General features: G+C 41.1%; 1 long non-coding RNA gene and 1 pseudogene across 2 annotated transcripts in view; one reads left to right on the top strand and one right to left on the bottom strand.

Moving 5' to 3' along the window:
* The first annotated feature begins 11,135 nt into the window (after positions 1 to 11,135).
* LOC149023291 (uncharacterized) lies at positions 11,136 to 12,875 on the top strand. The gene is made up of 4 exons (XR_016171515.1): positions 11,136 to 11,246; positions 11,326 to 11,611; positions 12,254 to 12,429; positions 12,560 to 12,875. It is a non-coding gene; the product is annotated as an uncharacterized LOC149023291 (long non-coding RNA).
* A 511-nt stretch (positions 12,876 to 13,386) lies between these two features.
* The window catches only part of LOC149023290 (4-hydroxy-tetrahydrodipicolinate synthase 2, chloroplastic-like), a 28,646-nt pseudogene continuing 16,694 nt past the window's right edge, over positions 13,387 to 25,338 (bottom strand). Inside the window, exon 5 of the transcript XR_016171514.1 lies at positions 13,387 to 14,090. The product of XR_016171514.1 is annotated as a 4-hydroxy-tetrahydrodipicolinate synthase 2, chloroplastic-like (transcript). The remainder of the gene's footprint in view (positions 14,091 to 25,338) is intronic.

Genomic DNA, 25,338 nt, shown 5'->3' with positions numbered 1-25,338 from the left:
TGCTTCGAGAAACTTTAGTTTCCATACTATCACGATCAACTCCGTCCTTCGTCATTTGCGAATGCTGCATTGGGCACGATCTTTCTGGAAAAAACCAAACATTTTTTCTCGTAATTATTTCTGGGTTTCCCTTCCCAAGAAATATTTTCCGTTTCATTGCATTTATTGCAAATGGGCGATGGTTCGCTTCTCGAGCTGTGCTACTTCGTAACTGGTGTTTATCTTGCCATGTGGAAACTTGCAGCAAATCAACTTCATTTATTTTGAATTTGAAAAGTCATTAGTTTATAGCCGTTGATCCGAGATCCTGCGATCGGTACTCGAACCGTCACTCTTTTTTGGCCTTTGATTTGCTTGAGTTACATCTCTTTTTATCACTTCAATGGGCTATTTAAACCCCTTCGACGTGCTTTGACATCTTACGAACGTTGTAACGCTAGAACCCTGCAAAAACCTTTCTAACGCTCATAACCCTCGCTCCTCTTGTCTGAAGGTTCGTAGTTTGAAGATTTGCAGCTAGGCTTTTAACGAGTAAGTTCTTCCTTTGCTCGTTCTTTTCTTTCTTTTTGTTCTTCTCTCCTAGATGAACTCCAAAGTAAAAAAATCTGGATTTTTACTTCATAGCCAGCTTTTTGGCATTGGAAACTTCATTTTCGGATGTCATAAAGTATTTCTGATCGTCTTAGGGAGAAGACCAATCACTTTGGTTTGAGTTTATTTCTTGATCACCTTGGATACTTCTAGGGTTTTAGGCTCTGGCATTCGACAAGTGTTCTTGTCCATTCTTTGTAGTGCCTCTAAAGTTTAACCCGAATGCCGTCCGTGCAAGGGCCGCCAAGAAGACTACCTCTGCAAAGAAGAATGCTGTCGAGTCTGAAAAGGTAGACGTTGCTCCTTCTTCTGAAGTTTGGACTCCAATGGCACTAGCCGTAGTCCCGTTAGCATCTCCCTCAGAGAAAATGGTAATTCGACTTGAGGAGGAAAGAGTGACTCCCTCCTCTGGCATCCCAATCCCGGAGGTCACAGCTGTTGCCTTGTTGGCATCTTCCTCCAAGGCTCCCTCGGTCATGGAGGCCCCAACCCCGATGGTGGAGGATCGGGTCGTTTTTTAGGAAGCCGAGGGCGTTGCTTCTAAGAAAAAACGTCCTCGCTTCGATGATGAAATATATAGGCCTGCCTGATCGTTGAAGAGGTCTGACTTTGTGACGGGCAACTTTGACAAGGCGTTGGAATGGTGCACCTTCGCCCAGATACCCGCCAAGAGCAAAGCCTTCAATGTCATTCCCGACGAGGCCTTCGTGAACTCATTAGTAATGTAAGCATTATTTCTCCCCCTGCCTTCCTTTTGGAATGTCTTCATTCTCTGAATAACTCTAATAACGTCGCAGGAGTACTGCTGATAACTTCCACAAACAACTGTAGTCAGCTTTTCGGATCGGGCGATTGCAGTTCGATCTTTTTAAGCTTCGTGAGGAAGTCAAAGTCAAAGATGTTGAGATCAAACGCCTTCAGGACGGGCTCTGGGAAGTAGCCCGAGTGAAGAACACGGAGATCTTGCAGTGTTCCTCTTCATTGAACGTTGCTAACGAGAGTAATCGCAAATTAGAACGTGAAGTTGAAAGGCTCTAGGGAGCACTAAAGGAATCCGAGGTGAGAACCACCAAACCCCAAAGGCAGGCAGCTCTTTCTTTACCCGAACATATCCTTGTTGAGGTCCAGAGGGCTTGCATCTTCAAATACTTGCACAGTAAGCCTTTTGATGATTTGTTGGATATCTTTCATCTACAGGCTTACCAGGAAGGGCAGAATGATGTTTGGAAGTCAATCTTAAAGAGAGATCCAAGCTTTGATATGGCACCTCATCAACAACACTGCCATCCCGAAGTATTTGGAGAATTGAGACTTCCCCCTCCTAATTGGACCGAAGACTTGGAAGATATGCCGACTGAGGATCCGGATATATTGCTATATCTTAATGATTCTCCTCCTTTGACCCCTTTCAGGGACTTGGTCTACGGAGAGGCTGCCCCAAATGTCAACCAAGCTGCAGATCAAGCTTCGGCATTGGTCGAAAAGTGTAAAGAGGGTGAAGCCTAGAGATCGGCATTCCTCATGTTCTTCTTTATACTTGATTTTACTTGGGGGAAGCTAACGGAACTCTTCGCAATCTACCCTGGAAAAGCTAGATGAAGGATATGGGATTGTGGAGTCTTCCTCAAGCTTTTGTAGGTGGGAGCTTTCGGAATTCTTCGCAATTGTCCCCATAAAAGTGTATGGAATTGTGGAATTTCTCCCGACTCTCCTTCGACAAATGCTGCTTTGGTTTTTCTTCTTGACTCTGTGTTGCTTCTGAGAAAGCTACTTTGGTTTTTCTTCCCGACTCTCCTTCGAAAAATGGAAGCTTACGGAACTCTTCGCAATCACCGATGATGATACTTAGAATTCACTGTTTCTCGACCGAATGAAGATTTGACCTCCAACACTTGTTGTCTCATATGTATTTTTTCTGAGAGCTTTTTAGTGTTGTAAAGGTTGGCCCCCTTCTGATCGTTAAAGAAATAAAGAATTGACTTTATCCTTAAATTATGTCGATCATTGAAGATATTTGGGTCTTTCACCAAAGTCTTCTTCTAAGCAATTCCTTAGAATTATTTCTCTTAGTCGGTTAGAACAGAAGCCTTTGCTTCGGAAGGTCTTAGTCGGTCGGAACCAAAGCCTTTTGATTTGGAAGGTCTTAGTCGGTCGGAACCGAAGCCTTTACTTAGAGATTCCTGAGAATTCTTCTAAGCTTTCGGAGGTCCCACTAGGGTTTCAAACCGATGCCTCTTGAAGGTCCCACTCGGGTTTTAAACCGATGCCTTTACTTAGAGAATCCTGAAAATTCTACTACGCTTTCGAAGGTCCCATTTGGGTTTTAAACCGATGCCTCGTTGAAGGTCCCACTTGGGTTTTAAACCGATGCCTCGTTGAAGGTCCCACTCGGGTTTTAAACAGATGCCTTTACTTAGAGAATCCTGAAAATTCTACTAAGCTTTCGGAGGTCCCACTCAAGTTTTAAACCGATGCCTCGTTGTCCCACTCGGGTTTTAAACCGATGCCTTTTGAAGGTCTCACTCGGGTTTTAAACCGAAGCCTTTTGATTCTTCATTCAAGTACTAATATGTAGTAGCTCCCAATCAAAAGATTTGTTGTTTGAAACTTGAAATTGCATTGAATGTGGAAAATACTACATCAGAAACGAAAATGGTAAATCTTTAAGGATAGTACTTCTTCAAGTGCCTTGCATTCCATGATCGGTCAAGTTCCTGCCCGGTGGTCATATTCTTTAGCTTGTATGCTCCCGAACCGAGCAGCTTGACTATCATGTACGGTCCTTCCCAAGAGGGATCCAGCTTCTTTTGATTATGAGGATCTAAAGCCAACGTGTTCTTTAGAACCAAATCTCCCGATCGGTATTGGCGACGTCGAACTCGAGAGTTATAGTGTGATGCTATTCTCCACTGGTACTGCTGAGTTCGGGCAACTGCTTTTGTTCGAACTTCATCCAACGGGTTGAAAAGTTTCTTCTTCTTTGGATCACCGACTTGACCTTTGGGTCTATCCAAAGCTTGTGTTCCGCCACTTGCCAATCTATCCCAGGCATGTCCTCAGCAGACCATGCGAATAAATCTTTATTTTCCCAAAGAAAAATCTTCAATTCTGAATTGAAATCCTCCAGCTGCTCAGATCCAATATGAGTCGTTTTCTTTTCATCCTCAGGATCCAGCTGGATTCATTCCAATTTCTCTACTAGCTCAGGCCTTTGTATCTCTTCTTCATCCCGATCATCACGTATCTCGATTGGTAATGCAATAGCCTTCTTCGGGCCCTCCTTGTCCTTCAAGTAAGCTATGTAACACTGCCGGGAGATTCTTTGATTAGAAGACACCTGACCAAATCCCTTTTCAGTGGGGAACTTGATCTTCATATGCTTTGTCGAAAACACCGCTCCTAGCTTTGTCAAGGATGGTCTGCCGAGCATAACATTATACGCCGGAAGCTCTCAAACCGCCAGGAAATTCACCCGAATAGTAGTTTCCTTAGGGAAATTTCCTACTTAAAGATCCAATTGAATCGATCCTTCCGCCACCGCAGATGATCCAGCAAATCCATACAAATGTGTGGACGATGGCTCCATCAAGTCTTCTTTGATCTTCAATTTCTGATAAGCTTCGTAAGACAGAAGATCTGCGGAAGAGCCGGTATCAACGAGTACTCTGTGCACTTCTCGACGTCCAATCTCCACCTTGATGACTATGGCATCGTTGTGAGGTGTGCAAATACCTCTTTCGTCCTCCTCATCGAAGGTGATCGAACTTTCACCATTCGACCTTTTACGCTTCTGCACCTCTCCAGTTCCAACGAACTTAGATTTGGACTCCAACTTGAGGAGTGACTCCGGTTTGGGTCCCCTAAAAATGATTAGGATAGGAGATCGGCTAGCTCCGACCACTTCCTTTCCCTTCTTTGACTTGGGAGGCACGACCTGGCGCTCTCGGCTTCCCGAACGATCTCTCTTCTCAACCGCGTTTTTTGGCTCTGGCGGTTGTCCTTTAATGAAACTCTAGAGATGTCCTTGAGAGATCAATCTCTCAATGTCGGCCTTCAGGTGTCTACAATCATTAGTATAATGACCATAATCTTTATAAAAACGGTAATACCTTTCCATGTTGCACTCTCCAGGCTTGGACACACCCTTGGGAGGCCACTTCAGTATATCTTGTCTTTTGATAATATTCAGGATCTCCAACCGAGGAGTATTCAATGATGTGTACACCCCCTGGTCGAGAGAACATTGCCTCCACGCCGGACGTGGCCTTCGAGCCCGATCATTGTTGGGCTGCTTAGGCTTCTGTCTCGTTTCAGGAGCCTTCTGTTCTTTGGTGGAAGCCTTTGTATCTCCCTGACGTGAATCCAGAATCTCCGTCACCTCCGCTTGCTTTTGACACCTTTGCACCAATTCAACATAAGTGGTTGGCATGTCTTGAACTAATAACTCTAAGAGTCTTCGATTGGTGAGTCCAGTGAATAGAGCAACTTCAGCTACCTGTTCATCCAGATTCTCAATCTCCATAGTAACTTCGTTGAATCTTTTTAGGTATTCCCGAATTGATTCATTCTTCCCTTGCTTGATAGTAAACAGATTTTCCTCCATCATTTTGATCTGGATTCCACTCTGAAAACGACCAATGAATTTTCACGCCAACTCCTCAAAATCAGCAATTTTTCCCGAAGGATGATTTGAAAACCACTTCTGCGCCGCACCGGTCAAAGATGAACCGAACACCTTGCAAAAGATTTCGTCTGAATTACCGGCCACCATAATGTTTGCTTGATAATAGCTGATATGGGCATAGGATCTACTGAACCATCGAATGAAGAGAAAGTTGGAAGCCGAAAATTGTGAGGAAACACAAATCCACCAATTGCCTCGACAAAAGGGGTCTTCCTGATGACCGAATAAATGTCATCAGCCATCCGCCCTCGGGAGAGCAATCCCAACCTTTGATTAATATCTGCCAGCTCCTGTCCAATGTTGACCGAATGTCCGCCACCAGCCCGATAACTTTCTCTACCCGAACGCTTTGAGGTTGGCGAGTGAGTACGTACTTCCCTACCCAACCTCTTTACTGATCCAGTTCGGCTTGACTGCGGTCGAACGTACCAATCATTTCTTTCGGGTAGCTCTCCCGTCCATTGCTCTCTACCGTGCTCTCGGGAATTCCCCCGCAGGTTCGGGCCATAATTTTGGCCGCCTGCCGGTTGCCTATCTCCATGCGGGGAATGCCCTCGTAGCGCCAGTATAATCGTTTCCGCTTCTCCTGCACGCCTCCTGGCCTCCTGATGATTAGGAGCTTGTGAAGCCACCACTTGCCTGGCCAACGTGCGAAGCGTCTGGTTCATCTCCAAGGATTGAAGCTGCATTTGATCCAATTGCTGTTGGAGAGGATTCCGGGGATGTAATTGATCATTACCCCCTTGTCCTCCATCTTCTCGTACTTCACGAGCTCGACTTCCTTCAGGGATATCTTCTGGATTGTTCCCGCCAGGAAGTTGAATGTTAGCATCTCGCTGAGCCGCCGCAGCCGCTGTTGCTGACCTAGTAACCATGACTTTCTGAAGCGTTTCCCACAGACGGCGCCAACTGATGAGTCCAAAATATGCTCAGCCCTTAGATCACGTAAGAATGACCTGGCAAAACAATCGTCGATGTGGCCCGACCGTGGGGGTTGGGAGTCCACCTCTGATGGCTAAGTCAGTTGATGAACTGATCACAAAGGCTATGACTAGATGCACAGCAAAAGTATGAATACGATAATTGGGAATATGATTCAGATACCTTTTTCGTACGTTGGTGATTTCTTATATAGAGTTTACCTTTGAATCCCGTTAGTTGAACTCGTACGTGCCTTCTTCTGGTGACCGTCAGATCTAGACGGTTAGACCCGTTAGTGGGGTAATGGATAACTTCCTCCGATTGCACGATCTTGATGCTATGGTCGTGGCCGCTATCCAAGCTGGCACGATCGTCCATCCTACGAGTGTTGATAACAGTCACTTTGATTGGTTATTCGTCCCGAGAATCTCGGACTCATGCATGAGAGTTGATAGTGTTAAGTTTCTTCCTAAACACGCCATCTCTGGACCCGGTTCGCTCGAGCCTGAATCGGTCGATTCGTCCCTGACCGGGGTCAAGGGTTGAACCAAGGGCGGACCCGGTTCAACAATATTTTTTCCGTATCAATAACTAAAACTAACCGAGATATTGTTTATCATTTTTCTTTTTTACACTATACTCTCTTTGTGAAAGATTTTGATGAAAAATAATACAAGGAAAGGTTCACATAGTAAAATTTGAATAATATATACATCAGTCATCAGTTGAGATAATTCACTTGTGGATTTTTTCGATGTTGAAGATTGCTTTCTATTCCTTTCCTTATGTACATTATTCGTCACCTTATGGGTTAATCAATTTTTTTTATTTGAATATACAGGTATGAAACGGAGTCAATAAAAGAAATTGTAAAAACAGTTTCGAGTAAATTGAACAAGAGACTCGTGCATGTTCCCGACAACATAGTTGGAATGGAATCTCATATAGAAAAAATGTTGGAACTACTAGATATTAAATCTAAGGTTACGAAAATTGTGGGGATCCATGGCTGCGGAGGCATCGGAAAGACAACAATTGCTAAGGTTGTTTGCAATACAATTCTTAATGAATTTGAAGAATATGCATTCATTGAAAATGTTCGCGAGGATGCTAGGAAACATGGGATTCACTATCTACAAAACAAACTTATTACAGGTATCCTAAAAGATGGATGTCCAGCTATTATTGATGTGGATAGTGGAATTAAAGTGATCCAGAAGAGGTTAAGCCAAAAAAAAATTCTTGTTGTTCTTGATGATGTCGGTAAAGATGATCAAGCAAAGTCTTTAATTGGAGATGGGGAATGGTTTGGTATTGGAAGCAAGATCATTATCACAAGCAGGAATAAGGGTATTTTAATTTTTCAAAAAGCCATGATCTATGAGCCTCGTGTAATGAATTTAGATGACTCTCTTAAGCTTTTTTGCCATTATGCATTTGAGATGCATCAGCCTCATGTAGATTATTTAGATCTCTCAAAAGCAATGGTAGAAGTGACTGGAAGACTTCCATTGGCTCTCAAAGTTATAGGTTCATCGCTATTGTCAAAGGCAAGACCAATATGGGAAAACAAGTTGATGATGTTGCAAAAGGAGCCCGATATTGATGTTATAAAATGTTTGAAAATAAGTTACGATGAACTAGTAGATACAGAGCAACAAATGTTACTTGATACAGCTTGTTTTTTTATAGGAATGAAAAAAAAAAATGTTTGTTTTATCTGGGAAAGCTGTAATTTTTACCCCCAGGTGGGACTTGATGTTCTTTGTGCAAAATCTTGGATAACAATTGATGAAGATGATAAGATAGCAATGCACGATGTTCTTCGGGACTTCGGGAGGGATATTGTTTGTCGAGAGAATATAGAACGAGGGAAACGTAGTCGAATATGGTCTGAAGGCGACGTGTTGGATGTCCTCGGCAAAAAGGAGGTAAATATTCACTACCTCTATTGAAAGTTTTCATGACATGGTTGTCAATTAGTTATCTGATGACTTTTTTTCGTGCTTGTTGGAACAATTTGGTTTTTGTGTAACATTTAATTGAAAGTCATTTCTTTTGCAGGGTACAAATAAGTGTGTAGGACTCACCATTGACTTGAAGGAAAAAACAAAGAGCAGATGTTTGATGGGTGAGGGACTTTATGCAATGACTAAACTAAGGTTACTCCAACTTGACCATGCACAAATTGAAGGGAACTGCAATAATTCTTTTTCGGAATTGAGATGGCTTAGTTGGAAAGGATGTTCAGAATTGAGTTGGCTTAGTTGGATAGGATGTTCAAAATTGAGATGGCTTAGTTGGAAAGTACGTTCAAAATTGAGATGGCTTGGTTGGAAAGGATGCTTTGAACAATATGTGCTAACCAACTTTCATCCAGAAAAATTGGTCGTTCTTGATCTATCATATAGTGAGTTCACTGAATGCTGGTTGGGTTGGGACGATATCAAGGTCTCTCTCTCCTCCTCCTCTTCTTCTTGTATGTCTGTGTTCAATTTGTGATTTTTCAAGCATTTTAAAACATGAAAAGATAATTTTCTTTTTAAATTGTTTTGCAGATGGCATCAAATCTTAAAGTTCTAAATCTCGAGTATTGTCGTCAACTAGGTAGGACACCTGACCTTTCAGGAAATCGAGTTTTGGAGGTATTGATTCTGAGGGGATGTGATAAGTTGACTAGAATCGACACATCTATTGGCTTTCTTAAGGAATTGGTCGAATTGGATTTGGAGGGCTGCGAGAGTCTAGAGGATCTCCCAATTAAAATTTGTGAGTTGGGGGCATCCCTTAAGACACTCAAGCTATCTGGATGTAGGTCTCTGAAAAAGGTATCAGATAAAGTGGAACAGATGACATCCCTGACGACGCTTTCTTTGAGTTGCGATGACGATGTGGTTTGTCTTCCCTCAACTTTGAGTAGCTTAAAGCTTAGTTGGTGCAATTCACTTGAAGAAATCCATAATCTTTCCCCAAGTTTGACTAATTTGTCGGTTGAATCTTGCAATTCACTTAGAAAGATCCAAAATCGTTCCCAAAGTTTGACTAGCCTATTGGTTAAAAAATGCAAGTCGATTCAATACATTTCTGGTCTTCCACCAAGCTTAAATGTGGATTATTCTCTTAAACATTTTGGGGGGGTGGACATATCAGGAAGCTTGAATACAGCATGTGGGGAGAGCCTGAAGGAAAATGCAGGTTTTGACGAAAACTTGGATTCCACAGAGTCTTGTTTCATTGCATTATCGAGTCGCTGGGAAGATCGATCATGGATTGGCTTCTCCATTTTTGTAGGCAAAGGGATGGATTCTCTTGAGTGGTTGCAGATATGGGAGTGCAATTCATATAAGAAAATACCAAAGCTAAGGGATTCGATAAGGCTGAGGAAAGTTCGCATTAATAACTGCCACGATTTAACAGAGATCGAGCACCTTGGAGGCTATGAATCCTTAGAACAATTACACATCACCAGATCATTAGAAACGTTTCCAGAGGATATCTCAGGTTTGATGAACTTGAGGGATTTAAGAATTGAATGCTTGTCAATTGAAAGCTTACCTAATCTCTCAAACTTGAAACAGTTGAGGAAATTGAAAATTTGGAACTGTGAAAACTTATCCGAAATTGGAGGCCTTCACGGATTGGAGGCCTTGCAAGAGTTAGATATATATGCATGCGAGAATATAGCCGAGATTCATCTAGTGGATGGATCCAAGGAGGCGTTGTGGTCTTTGGACATATTACCAAGGAATATTTCAAACTTGAAAAAGTTAAAGAAGTTACATATCTCTTGCACGAAGTTGTCCAAAATTTTAGGACTTGCCGCTTCAGAGTCCTTGCAAGATTTGAAGATAGAATTTTGCGACAATCTAGTCAAGATTCATGGTCTCGATAGATTGAAAAGCCTGAAGAGTTTGAGCCTAGCTGGTTACTCCTTGGAAAAACTACCGGATCTATCAAAGTTGAAGGAGTTGTCGAGTTTAGATATTGCATGTGGCAAATTTTCCAAAATTCCTGGCCTCGAAGGATTGGAGTCCTTGCAACGGTTAGTTATATTTAGATGCCACAATGTAGCCAAGATTTATGGACTCGACAAATTGAAAAGCCTGAAGAGTTTGGTACTCCATGGTTGCCACTCCTTGGAGAAACTGCCAGATCTATCAAACTTAAAGGAGTTGTCGTGTATAGAGATTAATTCATGTCACATATTATCCGAAATTCCTAGCCTCGATGGATTGGAGTCATTGCAAGAGTTTTTTTTAATCAATTGCGACAATCTAACCGAGATTCACGGTGTTGAAAGATTGAAAAGCCTGAATGCTTTGCGGATTCAGAATTGCTGCTCTTTGGAAACATCATCTCTCTCCAACTTGAAAAACTTGGAGGATTTGCGTATTAAAGGATGCAAGAATATACCCGATCATGAACGTCCGCAAAGATGGACAATTCGCTGACCTCTCTTTTAGTGAAAGTGCCCTTCTTCCCCAAAGACTCCCTTTGCAGATTACAGATTAGTTGAAGGTAAACTAATTGACTTTGGTTCATACAAGTTACCTAGATTCAATTCTCTATCTAAATCCAGTCTCGACAATGTTTGCCTGATATTCTTTTGTTTTTTTATGTAACTACTGTGTGTTTTTCAATTTCCCCATTTATAGAATTGATTGATTGATGCCAGTAAAAAGGGTGAATAACAATTTTACTTTCTTCAGTCATCACCACAAAAGCAGCCAATTTTACTTGCTGAATTATTATTACTCTACCTGTACCGAGTCTAATTCTCTGCTTGTAATGTCCTCTAATTTTGCATATTTTACTAGTCAGTTTTTTTTTTTCCATGTTCTCAAGTTTCCTATCTCTTCGTGCTTTTACTGAGTTTCTTTGTGATAATACCTTGGTTCATTTAGTTCAAACGGAAAAATAAGAAGAATTTTTACTGCAGTATTTGAAATGCAACATCTCCAAACTGCTTTGAGGGTGGTGAAGCTGCAAATGATCATAACTCTCTGGTTTGCATGAATACAATGGACATGCTCCAAGCTTTCCTATCAAGGTTTTTTTCCTTTTCTTGGTTCTGATTTACAAAATTGGAGATGCTTCAATGAAAATTCCATGACATCTGAATTGTACAGGGAAGAAACAAAGTGACACAATTTGCATACTTCTTGGTGCTGATCGCTGCAAGGAACAAAAATCAGTAATGGAAAGGTTGGGGCAGCTGACATACAATTTGTTTTATTAGTGTAGTTTTATAGGTGCCAATGCAAATTACCAGTGGTTCTTCTTGACTAAGCAGCATGTTTCCTGATTTGATCAACTTATTGAGATAGAAACTGGTGAATACGGTGTTGTGCGAAATACAGAAATCTTCTATGAGAGGGAACCTACCAACCTGAGAACGAAGAGTTATTAAATGAGGTTGGTACTTCTCCAAATTTGAGTTGGTTGTTAATTTTCTTTTGGGAGTCTATGAAATATGGTCACATAATTTTATTTTTTTTAATCAAGCTTATTCTCAGTACGTGAGATTTCTTCAGCATGTATGCATTTGTTTGAACATAATTGAAATGAATACTGTTACAGTGATTCATCTAATCTTCCAGCAAAATTTACTATTAGTTTCAAGTTTTCTTGTCTTTCTGTCTAGTTTTTATTGTGTGATACAGTATTTTGAATTTTGAATCATATTTTCAAAACCAGACCATTCATGAGGCCGATTTAGTTGAAGAAGAGAAATCAAGCCAAAAAGTTGTGGTGTTTTCTGTTGAATAAACGTCTGTTTACTAGACTTCAACATTGTCCTTTGAACTAATTCTCAGAATTCTCCAAACAGAGTAGGTCAAAATTTCTGGGGTTCTACAAAGGAAAAATGGAAGAGATTTCAAAAGACCCTATCTAAGTATGAAACTTGTTTTAGTATAATCCATCACACTATGGATGATGATTTATACTCAAATGGATTTCATTAAATAAGCTGAGTGATCTCACTTGCCCCTGTTTTGCTCATTATTATGTATTATAACTAGCCGTTTTAATTAACTGGATGATCTAGTGAAGCAGATGTTGGCTCTGTACATCAGCAAAATAATTGGGGATGAAGGATGATTCAATATTTTGGTTTGCCCATAGCCATGGAGAGGACTCCAACTAAAATCAACTATGCTCAATTGTTCAGAATTGATGTTCCAAGATTGATCCCCTTAGATTTGTGGAGTTCTATCCGTTGGTTCACAGAGGTAATCTTGTTGGCTCCATACATTTTGCTAAGTTAACAAACTTTCAATTCATTTCACTCTCTAGAAAATCCTCTTCTCTTTATGCCTTCAATTTTCCTGAATTTCTCTTTATCTGCCTGTGCATACACAGGCCTTCAGGCACACATCACAGTTAGCTGGAAGGGAAGCAACAACTCGGAGTTGATTTCAAATATTGCTAGTTCCTCAAGAAATGATTTCAATGTTCTTACTGTTTGCAATGGGTCACTAGTGCTCAAGGAGATGACAAGGGCTCAGGTTGTTTTGGCCATCACCTTTTTCTAGCACGAACTGAATAAGAAAGAAACCATCTTCGAGTTTTCGATCTACTTGATGAAATTTTCAGTTGGATGATGAAAGGATCACTTTCTTTTATCATACAGTTTTGGCTCTGACCGGAGTCTGCTCAAATATGTGAGATCTTGTGAATGAGCTTTCCCCACATCTATATAGCTTGCTCTTCAGACGCATATACTTCTAGCCAGGATAGCTACTCTCTCTCTCTCTCTCATTGAAAGAACATAAGAAAGCAATGTAATATCCCATAAATTTCGTTGCACGAGAAGTGGTGACAATGAAAAAATCTAAAGAGACGTTGAAACTAGAAAGTAGAGATGAGGTGGTCTCGTAATTCCGATTTGGAGTCGTCTGTGTTACATTTTGCTAGTGGCACATGTCATAACATAAGACTTCGAAAGTCAGCGGAGATATACTTCAGCACTAATGGTTGAATCCACAACATAATTTACTTAAGGAAGCAACAAAAATTGAGATAACCAAAACCAGACAGCATAACTCTCATTTGAGATCCCCATAGTAGAAGAAACATTCTAATGAACCAGCACAAATTCCTCCCAGAACTGGAACCTACATTTCTGATCACACAATTAGTTCCCATGCTAAAAAAGGAGAATGATAGTGCAATGTCACTGTTGGAACTCACCGGAGGACATTCCAGGATTTAACAAATAGCCATGTAAACACTGGGAAGGTCATCTGACCAAGATTAACAGGACCACTTAATACCGATGGACCAGGACAAAATCATTGTCGTTGAGAACTTGTACATCTCTATCTCCAACAAAATTTTCACGACCAAGTTCCTTCACTATATTCACAAATTCCACCCTTTTTGCTCTGGGAAGAGGTAAATAAGGCAGGCGAAACACAGGCCTGGCCACACCAAGCTGGGCTAGAGCTGTGTTCAGGCCAATGGGGTTAGGCTCACAAAACAACCACTTAATCGAAGGCGTGAGCTTTGAATTCAACAAAGGGTTCTTGCCCATCAATTTTGGAACCAAATTGCTGACAACAGATATCACTCCAGTGGCCCCATGACCCCACCTTGCATCATGACACTCATCATCATTGCTTCTCTTGTTGAGTTGCTTCCGGTGTTTCCAATCACCTTGATCAATCCACCAAAACAATTAACTGTTGTGACCAATTAGCATGATGTGTTCAATATCCCAACTCATGAATTGCCCTTCACCTGTTGTGCCACTCACTATATATGACACCATCAGCACCACCTAAAATCTGCATATGCATCAAGGCATCATAAGCCTCAAGGTCAAATCTGCCATCAGGAGTCTTAATGGCAGTGATTAATCTAAGTGACTTTTATCTCCTCTGCTGATGTCCTGCAATTAAAAGAAATAATATCTTGAAACAAAAGCAGGAGTTGAGCATGCATCAACAAACTCATTGCAACAATAAAAGAAGTAGTGGGTTCCAGGACTGTTAAGGTTCTTAAGCTCCAACATGTAATGAATTTTTACCCTATTCAGTTATTTATACTTTTCTCCATAATGACTTTATCATACCTCTAGCATTCATTTTCTTGTTCATTTTAAATGGATTTGGTTCTTCTATATAGAATATTTATGTACAGTAATGCTTTTGAGATGCCAACAAACTGAACAACCAACCAGTCTACTCTTCACATTGCTGATCACACTAGATTTTTTTTATTCTACTTTCAAGGAGGAAATTCAAGCTATGGGACCATCTAAACAAACATTTCACACCAATTATTTCAAATCAGCATCAAGCAATATGACTTGGCAGACTCAACAACAGCAGAACAAATTGATTGCATCAACATCAAGAATCTTTAATATACATTTAAAATGTATATGAAGAATAAGGCGCAAACATCAGAACATGTTATGGTCCAGCTGTTATAGGTCTTAGAAAATATAGGCAAGCCTCAAGTATTACAACTTCTACTTTATTTTACCAAGTATACCCAGCACTTTTGACTCAGGCTGAAGCTATTGAGGGAGACATGATGCTAATCAAGGGAGTTTCCAGCACAAATATTCACACCACATCAGGCCCAAAGCATAGTCTAATGGGTTAATATGGAGTGTAAGGGCATGTGCTCGTAGCATTTTGTGTTTTCTATTGTAAGGGGCATATTTGGAAACCCATGTATGAGGTATAAATGATATAAGTGACCCTTAAGAATTTAACTAGTTAATTGTATCTTGTCATATGAGATGGCAGGGACGCCAATAGGTTGTTTTCATTGTTTGCTATGAAAGACCTTGAAAATTAATATTACGTGCCTTGATGTCAGACCTTTGAAACGTACATGCCATTAATTATAGGAGGGAATTCCTATGAGGACCCAGAACCCCTTCAACCCTCTCTATAAAAGGAGTTATCTGTAAGCACTACCATTATTTTGTGGGAGAAGGAATTGTAGTGAGATACGTTCATGGCAAGATGCCTAGGTGATTAGTGAGATACTAACCTAGGCTTGCAGTAAGATTATTCAAGTAATACCCTTTTCTTCTATCATAGTTTCACTACTTTTCACATGCAGGTTTGAGTATATTCAATTTGTTTCAATTTAGTTACTGATGTTCCTATGCATACTCTAAGGAAACCAATTGCTAATCATTTTAGTATAACAAAACCTGAATACCGATTCACTGCAGTCAAAGCAAACCCTCAATAAGCCTACAACAACCATGAGACAAGAGAAGTAACAACAATAAATTTATTGATATACAAAGATAACTAGGAGACCCAGTCAAGGTAGCATTCTAGGAACATCTCTTTTATGGGATCAGCTGCACAGATCCTAGCCTTTCAGACAGTTGTATCAACACAAATATGGGTGTGTAGTCCTAGCACATGCATATCCTTTCTTACAACTTCTTTAACAGCCAATTTAAGCCTACCCCTACCTCTTTTAGCTCTATCTACTCGCATCTGATCACTCTTCCTTTCAGGAACCTCTAACGGCCTCTTTTGGACATGCCCAGACCTGCTATACCCCTTATCCAGAATAAATTTATTTGTTTTGGCCTTCTCTAATCAGCAGCATCCAGCCTACTTTGAGTTCTGAATTTACTATTAGGTGTGATCCTGCTATCTTGGACTGTATATGAACTTATTAGGTTAGATCACACAACCTCAGATAATCAACTATGAAATGCACAAGAGAAATTCATCCTTTCAAACTAGGCCACATCCAATACCATGTGTTGGGATTTATTAGTTATTTTATTAATAAGTTATATGCCCAAGGGCAAATCTGAAAAATCACTTTTAGGCGGTTACAAAATATAGGGTTATATATTTGTAACCACCGTATCACTTGGGTGATTACATTATTCGTGCGTGAGTTTTTCCAGAAGAAAAAAGAGGCGGCTCCCATCTCTCTCTCTCTCCTTCTCTCCTAGAAACGCAGGAAAGGAGTTCTTTGCTTTAGATCTCCATAACATCCTTCCACGGCATTTGGGTTGTAGAATTTATTCTCTTTCCTAGTGATTGTGGAATCACCCCGGTGAAGCTTTGGTGGAGGAACAAGAACGTGGAATCCAAATTACTTCCGCTGCAGATATTCTATATTTAGGAAAGCGAATCCAGGTAAGGATCTTTCCCCATCAATTATGGAATTGAAAATTATATGGAATATTACCTACATTGGCATCAGAGCCATGGTTCCCACGATTCTTGGTTCCTCCCCATTGTTTATTTTCATTGTATGGATCCAATGGATCAAGGGTTTATAGTAACCTGTGGAAAATCCAAGGTTTAATAGGAAACCCATGGGAGAATTGATAGGGTTTTAAGAAACCCTTATTTTTTGTTCGGATCCGAGTGGGAGGATCCTTTGATTTCTCCCTTATTTGGTTAGTTGGGATGTGGTTAGCCAACCCAAGATGAAGGGTGGACTAGGATTTAGAAAGCTGGCTCTAGTAAATGATGCTTTCATGATGAAGGTGGCTTGGGGTTTTTTAAAACAAAACTCGCTTTGGGCATCTGTTCTTAAAGCTAAGTATGGATCCTCTAAAAGGAAGGGAGTTTTTACAGTTTCGGCCCTAGATTCCCCTTTGTGGAGAGCAGTTTGTAAAGTGGCCCCGTTGGTTGTTTCAAATTGCAGTTATACTTTGGGTGATGGCACCTCTATCTATTTGTGGCTTGATGATTGGTTGGGGATGGGATGCAATCTTGAGGAGGCTACAGTTCAACAGGTCCCTAATAATTTGAAATGGGAGGTAGTGGCGAAGTTTGTCAATTCGAAGGGTGAATGGAGGAGGGAGATTCTTGATAATTATCTTGATGCTCAATCAATGGAGAAGGTTTCTGCTACTCTTCCTCCTTCGGTGATTGGAGGTTGTGATGTGGTTGCTTGGAAGCCAACAGAGGATGGCATTTTTACTCTTCGGTCAGCTTATGATATCCTAGTGGGAGATGGCAAGTGGTGAGAAGTGTGGGAGATGATCGACTATGGGAAGTTGTATGGACGCTTCAAGTGCCTATGGGGATTTCCTATTTCCTCTGGTTAGTGATTCATAGTAGGCTCCTTACTAAAACTCGGTTAAAATACTTGCATCTTTCTTCACATGACAGGTGTAGTTTTTGCATGGTTGGTGTTGAAGATACTCTTCATGTTTTAAGGGATTGTGGTTTTGCCAAAGCTGTGTGGTGGGAGATGTTATCGGAGGCACAAAGGGGGGTTTTTTTCTGTGTTAATTTTGAGGAATGGATTACTATCAATCTTGTTGGTGCGTTGGCACGAGCTAAAGATGGTTGGGATCGTCTTTTTGCTTGCACAGTGTCCTTGCTCTGGTTTTGGAGGAACAAAGACTTGCATGAGCATGACTTTATTAGGCCGGTTAATGGGCGAAAGTTAGCTTTAGATTATGGGGCATCTATGATGGAGGCTTGAGACACATGCTCTCGGACTATAAGGATCAAAGGTGTTGTTGTGAAAGGGAGGTGGCGTCCACCACCAGCTGAGTGGATAAAATAAAATGTCGATGTTGCTGTGAGTAAGAGGGCATGCAACGGAATGGTGGGAGGTGTTTTCCGTAATTCACAAGGTCAATTCATGGGAGGGTTTGCTAGACAGGTACCCTCTGGGAGTGTTCTTGAGTTGGAGTTGAGAGCTATTTGGGTTGGCTTGTGTGTGGCTAAGGAAATGAGTTTCATGCCTCTTCATTTGGAGTCGGACTCTTTGAAGGCTGTGAATCTTTTGGACTTTGATGCGTAAATCGGGGAAGATTTGACAGGCTAATAGATGAGATTGGCTTGGTGCTTGATGGTGTGAATTGCATTAGGTGTTGTCACGTGGGACGTGACGCAAATAAGGCCGCCAATTGGATGTCTAAAATGACACTTAGTCCTGAGTGTTCTTCGATGTTCATTCAAAATGCTCCCTCAGCTTTAGAGGATATTCTTATGGCGGATCGTAATTTTTGTCGTTTTTAATGCTCTTCTTGGGTCATTGACCCCATTTAGTGTAACCAAAAATAAAAAAATTACATGCATTGATGATCCATGATGAATGTTTTTGTTCAATGTTTATTGGATTTTTTTCATGCATATTTTTGGATGAATTTTTGGGAGAAAATCGTTTTTTTCCGTTCTGTGGAACTGAAATTCGTTTAGAGGGAAAAAAACGTTTATTTGGTTATTGAGGACCAGACGACGAGCCTTCTCAGAATTGGTCTCAGACGGATTGTTAGACAGCGATCCGTCTTAGAGTCCGTCTGATCACAGTGGACCAGACGGAAAGTCCGTCTGGTGAGACGGCAGTTCGTCTGGGCTGACGGACTCCCAGACGATGATCCGTCTCAGACGAATTGTTAGACGGCGATCTGTCTCAGAATCCATCTGAGAGTTATGTCTAGTTCTGAATGTGTTTCTAACTTACTGGACACCAATGGTTTGACAATTTGTGTGATGTTTGGGCATTGAGCGCCTAATGGGGCCTAGTGGGAGCTAATGAGGTAAAAGTGTTCTGTATGAACCACCTCATAGCATTAACATGATTGCATGTTTTATTTTATTAAAACTGTTTTAATTATGGGTCTATTAATTATGTTTCTTGCACAGAATGAAACTAGTGTATAAATCTATGTGGGTTTGCATGAGAATTTGATTGAATGTTTTTTAGCATCTCTTTTGGTTTAAATGCTTATTCCATAGGTTGACTATGCTAGTGTGATTTGTTGTTGCTTCTGTTGTGTTTTATGCTAGAATAGTTGAACTCATCCTTGTATATATTGTCTCTAGTATAATGGCTGCTACAAAGAGCATAGTTGCTAACCTCATGAAAGGAGATAAACTGAACGAGAGAAATTATGACATCTGGCACCGAAAGGTGCAATATCTCCTGGAAGAGCAGGATATGCTGGAAACCATAAACCAAACCATGTCCCCACCTGAGGAATGTACCACTGCATAGCATCACAGGGACCTTGAGTTATACAATGCCTGGAAGAGGAAAGACCGGGTAGCTAGGATTACTATCCTAAGCTCCATGAGGGATGACCTGATGCTTCAGTTTGAAAAGCATAGGACTGCAAAGTCCTTGTGGGAGGCTGTGAAGTTCCAGTATGGAGGGACTTCCACCACAAGAGGCCGCCAGCTCGGACTCACTTTTGACAGTTATAAGATGTGCCAAGGTCACACCATAAGGCAGCATATAACCATCATGTCTAACATGATTAGTGAGTTGAGCGCATGTGTGTGCCAAAAGACTGATGAGGAGCAAGTCTCTGCAGTCATCAGGTCACTACCGAAGACTTGGGAGCATATGAAGATCTTCTTGACTCATGCTGATGATATCAAGACATTTGATCAAGCTGCCAAGCACCTTGAGCTGGAGGAGGATCGGATGTTGGCCGATGCCCCTCAAACTGAAGTACTTGCTGCTGAAGCTAGCACTAGTAGGGGTGCAGGCTCTAAGCGCAAGAGAGAGAAAGCTCAACCTCAGCGATCCAGGCAAAGTAATCAAAGTGGGAACAGAAACAAGAGTGGTTTATGAGACATGGTTTTAGTCTTTTAGAGTTATATTTGGAAACAATTCTTTGGTTTTGTATCCAGGTGATACAGTTTATGGTTATGGTTTTCTTCAGAATGGTTTCATTGTATTGGATACAATTGATTATTCATTTAATTCTAGGCATGCTTTTGTTTGCCAAAATACTCTGTGTATTCATTTTAATAAGTGGCATGCTAGACTATAACATATTGGCATAAATAGGATGAATAGGTTGGCAATAGAAGGTCTCTTAGGCCAAGGTTCACTATCCGATTTGCCAACCTGCGAGTCATGTTTAGCAAGAAAAGCAATTAGAAACCATTCAAAAAGGCTTTAAGAGCCTCTCTTCCTCTAGAAGTTATCCATTCAGATGTGTGTGGACCCATGAACGTGCATACTATAAAAGGACAGGCTTATTTCATCACATTCATAAATGACTATACACGGTATGGTCATATTTATCTAATTTCTCATAAGTCAGAAGCTCTAGAATGTATAAGAAATTCATGAGCTTAGTTGAAAATCAGTTAGATAAAATGATTAAAACTCTTAGAACGGATAGAAGTAGAGCGTATCTCTCTGATATGTTCAAAGAGTTGTGTGATGTAAAGGGGATATCTAGGCAACTTACTATTCCAGGGACTCCACAGCAAAATGGGGTTGCTGAGAGGAGGAATAGAACCTTGCTAGACATGGTGAGATCCATAATGGTGCAGGCAAACCTACACATCTCTTATTGGGGAAATGCTTTGCTGACTGCGGCCTATATCCTCAACCGAGTTCCAACCAAATCGGTTCCTTCCACACCATATGAGTTGTGAACCAGAAGGAAGCCAGATTTGAGTTACTTGCACGCATGGGGATGTGCAGCATATATTCACTCTACATCTCACCAATATGGGAAGCTTGGACCCAGAGGAAGAAAATGTATCTTTGTAAGATATTCTGAACTCTCAAGGGGACATGTCTTCATTGGTCTAGATAAGAATGAGAGGAGAACGAAACTTGAGTCTAAGGATGCAACATTCTTGGAGAATGATTTTCCATCTCTTTTAGGAGTTAACAAAGAATTATCAGAATTCTTTGAGATACAAGATAGTGATCTTGTCACTCTAGGGATTCAGACTCTGGATAATGAACTTGGGGTTCATCCAAAAGATCCTAGTGGGAGTGGGAGTGCAGATGTGATAGCTACCTTTGATAACTACCTCAGAGGGTGAGCAATTTAACATACACTTGTACCGTAGTGAGTGCGGGCTAGTTCCTCGTCAATTTTTTGACATAGAAGATAAAGCTACATGGTAACTCCTGAAGAGATCGACTATGAGATAACTCCAGTTAATGAGATGAATCGAAGAGCGTGCAGGAAGCTCTTGTGGGGACAAGCTCAAAGGAATGGTTGAAAGCGATAGAGGAAGAGTTGGAGTCAATAAAAATTAATCATGTCTGGGACTTGGTTGACTTACCACACCGGGCCGAAAGGCAATTGGGAACAAGTGGGTTCTCAAGATCAAGAGAAAGGCGGATGGATCTATTGAGAGATTCAAAGCTCGTTTAGTGGCTAAGGGCTACACCCAGCGAGAGGGCATTGATTATGAGGAAACTTTTTCCCTTGTGGTTAGGTTTGCCTCCATCCGCCTCATACTAACCATTGTTGCTCAGTTGGACTTGGAGCTTTATCAAATGGATGTAAAAACTGCTTTTCTCAATGGAGAACTTGAGGAAGAGATCTATATGGATCAACCTCAAGGCTTTGAAGCTAATGGACTTGAGCGCAAAGTGTGCAAGCTTAAGAAGTCTATATTTGGCTTAAAACAAGCATCTAGACTGTGGAATGTGCGCTTCAACCAAGCTATGATGGAAAATGGGTTTTCTATGCTTGAGGAAGACCACTGTGTTTACAACAAGAGATCTAATAGTAATTATGTCATTCTGACACTGTACGTAGATGACATACTCATGGCTAGCAATAGCAAGGAGCTATTGGAAACCATTAAGAAAATGGTTGTCCTCCGTATTTTATATGAAGGACATGGGTGAAGCAAGCTATGTGCTTGGTGTTAAGATTGTCATAAATAAGCAAAAGAGATTACTAGGTATATCTCCAGAGACCTATATTGACAATATCTTAACTAGATACCAGATGCATAACTGCAAACCAATTGATACTCCAGTGGAGAAGGGTTTGCATTTGAGCCTTGAAATGAGTCCTAAGACTCCAGAGGAGAAAACCAAGATGAAAATAGTTTCATATTCCAGTGCAGTGGGTAGCCTCATTTACGCTATGATGTGTACTAGGCCGGATATTTGTTATGCAGTGAGTTTGGTTAGTCGGTACCAATCAAACCCAGGCATAGAGCATTGGAAAGCAGTCAAGAGGATATTGAGATATCTCAGAGGAACGAGTAACTACATGCTGTGTTACCAAGGATCAGATTTACGATTAGTTGGCTATAGTGAGACTAGGCTGGAGATATTGATAAGCTCAAATCAACCTCTGGATATGCTTTCTTGTTGAATGGCGGGGCCATTTCATGGTGTAGCAAGAAGCAACTTGTATATCCCTCTTGACCATGGAAGCAGAGTACGTGGCATGCTCAGCTGCGGTTCAAGAGGCTACTTGGTTGAGGAGATTCCTACGACATAGTGGATTAGTGTTGACATCTAAAGAGGATGCCCTTGTCTATTGTGATAGTACGGTAGTCTTAGCTATGTCAAGGACCCCAAGTATCATGGGAAGATCAAACATATATAGTTGAGATATCATTTTGTTAGAGACATTATATCAAGGAAGAAAGTTGTACTTAAGCACATATCTACTAGTCAAATGGTAGCTGACCCTCTTACCAAACCAATAGCCAAGGATGTTTTTATTTCTCATGTAAAATCATTGGGCTTACATAGATTATGACTTACTTTTGTACTGAAACTTTCTTATTATGGAGTAATATGAGTTCATTCCAGCATTTATTTATTCACTTTCTGTGTGATTGTGTTCTTCTAGCATAAAACAAGATATGTCAATAGCCAAGAGAATGGCTCACTTACACGAGCATTCGCCTTTGGCACCTTGGAGGCGAGCAGAGATGAGACGGATTGTGAATGACTTTGTGTAGGTCAGTTCATAATCATGATGTCACCTTGATTTGGAATCAAGATGAGTTTCTCTATTGTGAAGAGAATTGACATGAATGTTCCCACTATACATGTTGCCTATAGGAGCTAGTGCGAGTACTTTATGTGGCGCTAGGGTGGCGACAATAAAGAAACTTGAGTTAGGTGCAAGAGGTTGCGACTAGACTAAGACCTATATGGTGTTGAGATGGACATACATTCTATTGTAAATAGAATGCTCCACCATAGCACATATATCATACTATATGTGCTTAGTAATAATTGGGAATGAGGGGATGGATCCCTGCTCCTTTCATTGTGTGAGTCCTAAACCTTATGGTCCATCAGTGTTCTTAGTGACTTTCGACGACATCATGAAATGAAAAGTTGATGTGGCTACTTTAGGGTGTTACCTATGGTCATAATTGATTCGACCTAAAGGGGCATTACCGGGAAAGGAGTCAATCCTAAGTGTAGTGATGGTCTGGGGCGAAAGGAAATGTTTAATTCAACTGCACCCTAAAAGTGTTTGCTAGCGCCAACTGTATATAATACAGTAGTGAACATTTTAATGACGAGAAGGTGATCTCTCAGAGGGATCGAGATACCTTTAGTCTTGTGAGTTTGAATAAACCTAGGACACTGTGGTATACTAATGCTTATTTGATGTGTTTCTTTGAGTGATGTGCCATTTTGGCCTTCTGGGAAGGTTTCTAGTTTGGGGCTCACGCGTGCAGGTATATCACCGGTCGCACAACCCATTTGCCTGATATGACTTGTGGATGTTAGTGTCTGGGACACAAGAGGTCTATGTATCTAGGATACATAGCAGAGAGATCGAATGTGTATATCTGAGATATACATGTGTGTCTAGGACACACTATGACAAAGAGATTAACACTTGCCCTTGTGCAAGTGGGAGATGTTGGGATTTATTAATAAATTATATGCCCAAGGACAGATCTGGAAAATCACTTTTATGCAGTTACAAAATCTAGGGTTATATATTTGTAACCACCGTATCACTTGGGTGATTACATTATTCGTGCGTGAGTTTTTCCAGAAGAAAAAAGAGGCGGTTGTCTCTCTCCTTCTCTCCTAGAAACGTAGGAAAGGAGTTCCTTGCTTTAGATCTCCATACCGTACTTCTACGGCATTTGGGTTGTGGAATTTATTCCCTTTCCTAGTGATTGTGGAATCACCCCGATGAAGTTTGGTGGAGGAACGAGAACGTGGAATCCAAATTACTTCCGTTGCAGATATTCTATATTTAGGAAAGCGAATCCAGGTAAGGATCTTTCCCCATCAATTATGGAATTGAAAGTTATATGGAATATTACCTACACCATGTTTCATTCAAGTGTAGAACACTCAAACATATGCATGTTATCGCAAATCCATCCTTTCAAACTTGACCACATCCAATACCATGTCACATTCAAGTGTAAAACACTCAAACATACGCCAATGTTATCATGAGTAACTGATGCGTCCAAAATCTGCTCAGCCCTTAGATCTCCTCGTGATGTCCTGCAAAATGAAAGCGTCAGATGTGTCCCGACCGCTGGGGTCGGGAGTCCACCTCCGAAGGCTAAGTCAGTTGATGAACTTAATCACAAACGGCTCTGCTAGAAGTGCAGAGCTAAGGAATGAAGAACTGGGAAAGGTGATTTAGATAGCAGATCGCTGATAGTTTAGGTCTATCTGTGTGTATCTGAACCTAAGTCTCAGATAGTATTCTTTTCCATCCCCCCACCTTGTATGGTAGTGAGGTTTATATAGAGTGTACCTTCGAATCTCCTTCGTTGGATGCACTTGAGCCTTCCTCGGGTAGTCGTTGGATCTTATCAGTTAGATCCGTTGAGCAATAGACTTCTACTAGTTTGGGCTAGTAGAGGACTCTTGAGATAACCTTTAGGTTATGCGATGATTATCCCTTCGATAATGATTATCCGCAGCCGTCAATTCGAGTCTGCCATCATTAGGATGATTACCCTAATCCATAAGTAGGATTAGGGCACGCTTGCGACCGAATAAGCTTTCTTCTTCAAAGAAGCCATCTTCCGGATCCGGTTCGCTCGGGAGCGAGTCGGATCTCTCCGTCTCGACCGGGGTCGAGGGTCGGACCAGGTATGAACCCGGTCTGATCATAATCTCTCCATATCACGAGCCCCCTGACCAAGCGTTCGGTCGATCCCGAGGGCTTGGTTTTTAACTGGGTTCGTCGTCAGGTGATAATCTCTGCGTGCTTCATTAAATGTCATATCACATTTAATGCGGTGGTCACTTTTCCTCGAGCGTTGTGAGTGTAAGGCCACATATCTCCTTGCAGTTGATCTGTTGTGGCTCACGTCATCCAAGCGACGGTTTCCGAACGCCTATTTCGGATTCGTGAGTTCAAACTTTCAAAACGTCTTTCAATCTTGATCGCTGATTTTGAATCAATCTCGATCGTTCAGATTCCCGAACACTCGTGCGGGAGTTTT

The sequence above is a fragment of the Hakea prostrata genome, chromosome 2, assembly GCF_041222555.1.
Source record: "Hakea prostrata isolate BN-2017 chromosome 2, UWA_Hpros_2, whole genome shotgun sequence".
Lineage (NCBI taxonomy): Eukaryota > Viridiplantae > Streptophyta > Magnoliopsida > Proteales > Proteaceae > Hakea > Hakea prostrata.
The sequence above is the reverse complement of the archived record's forward strand: the minus strand, read 5'-3'. Positions and strand labels throughout refer to the sequence as shown.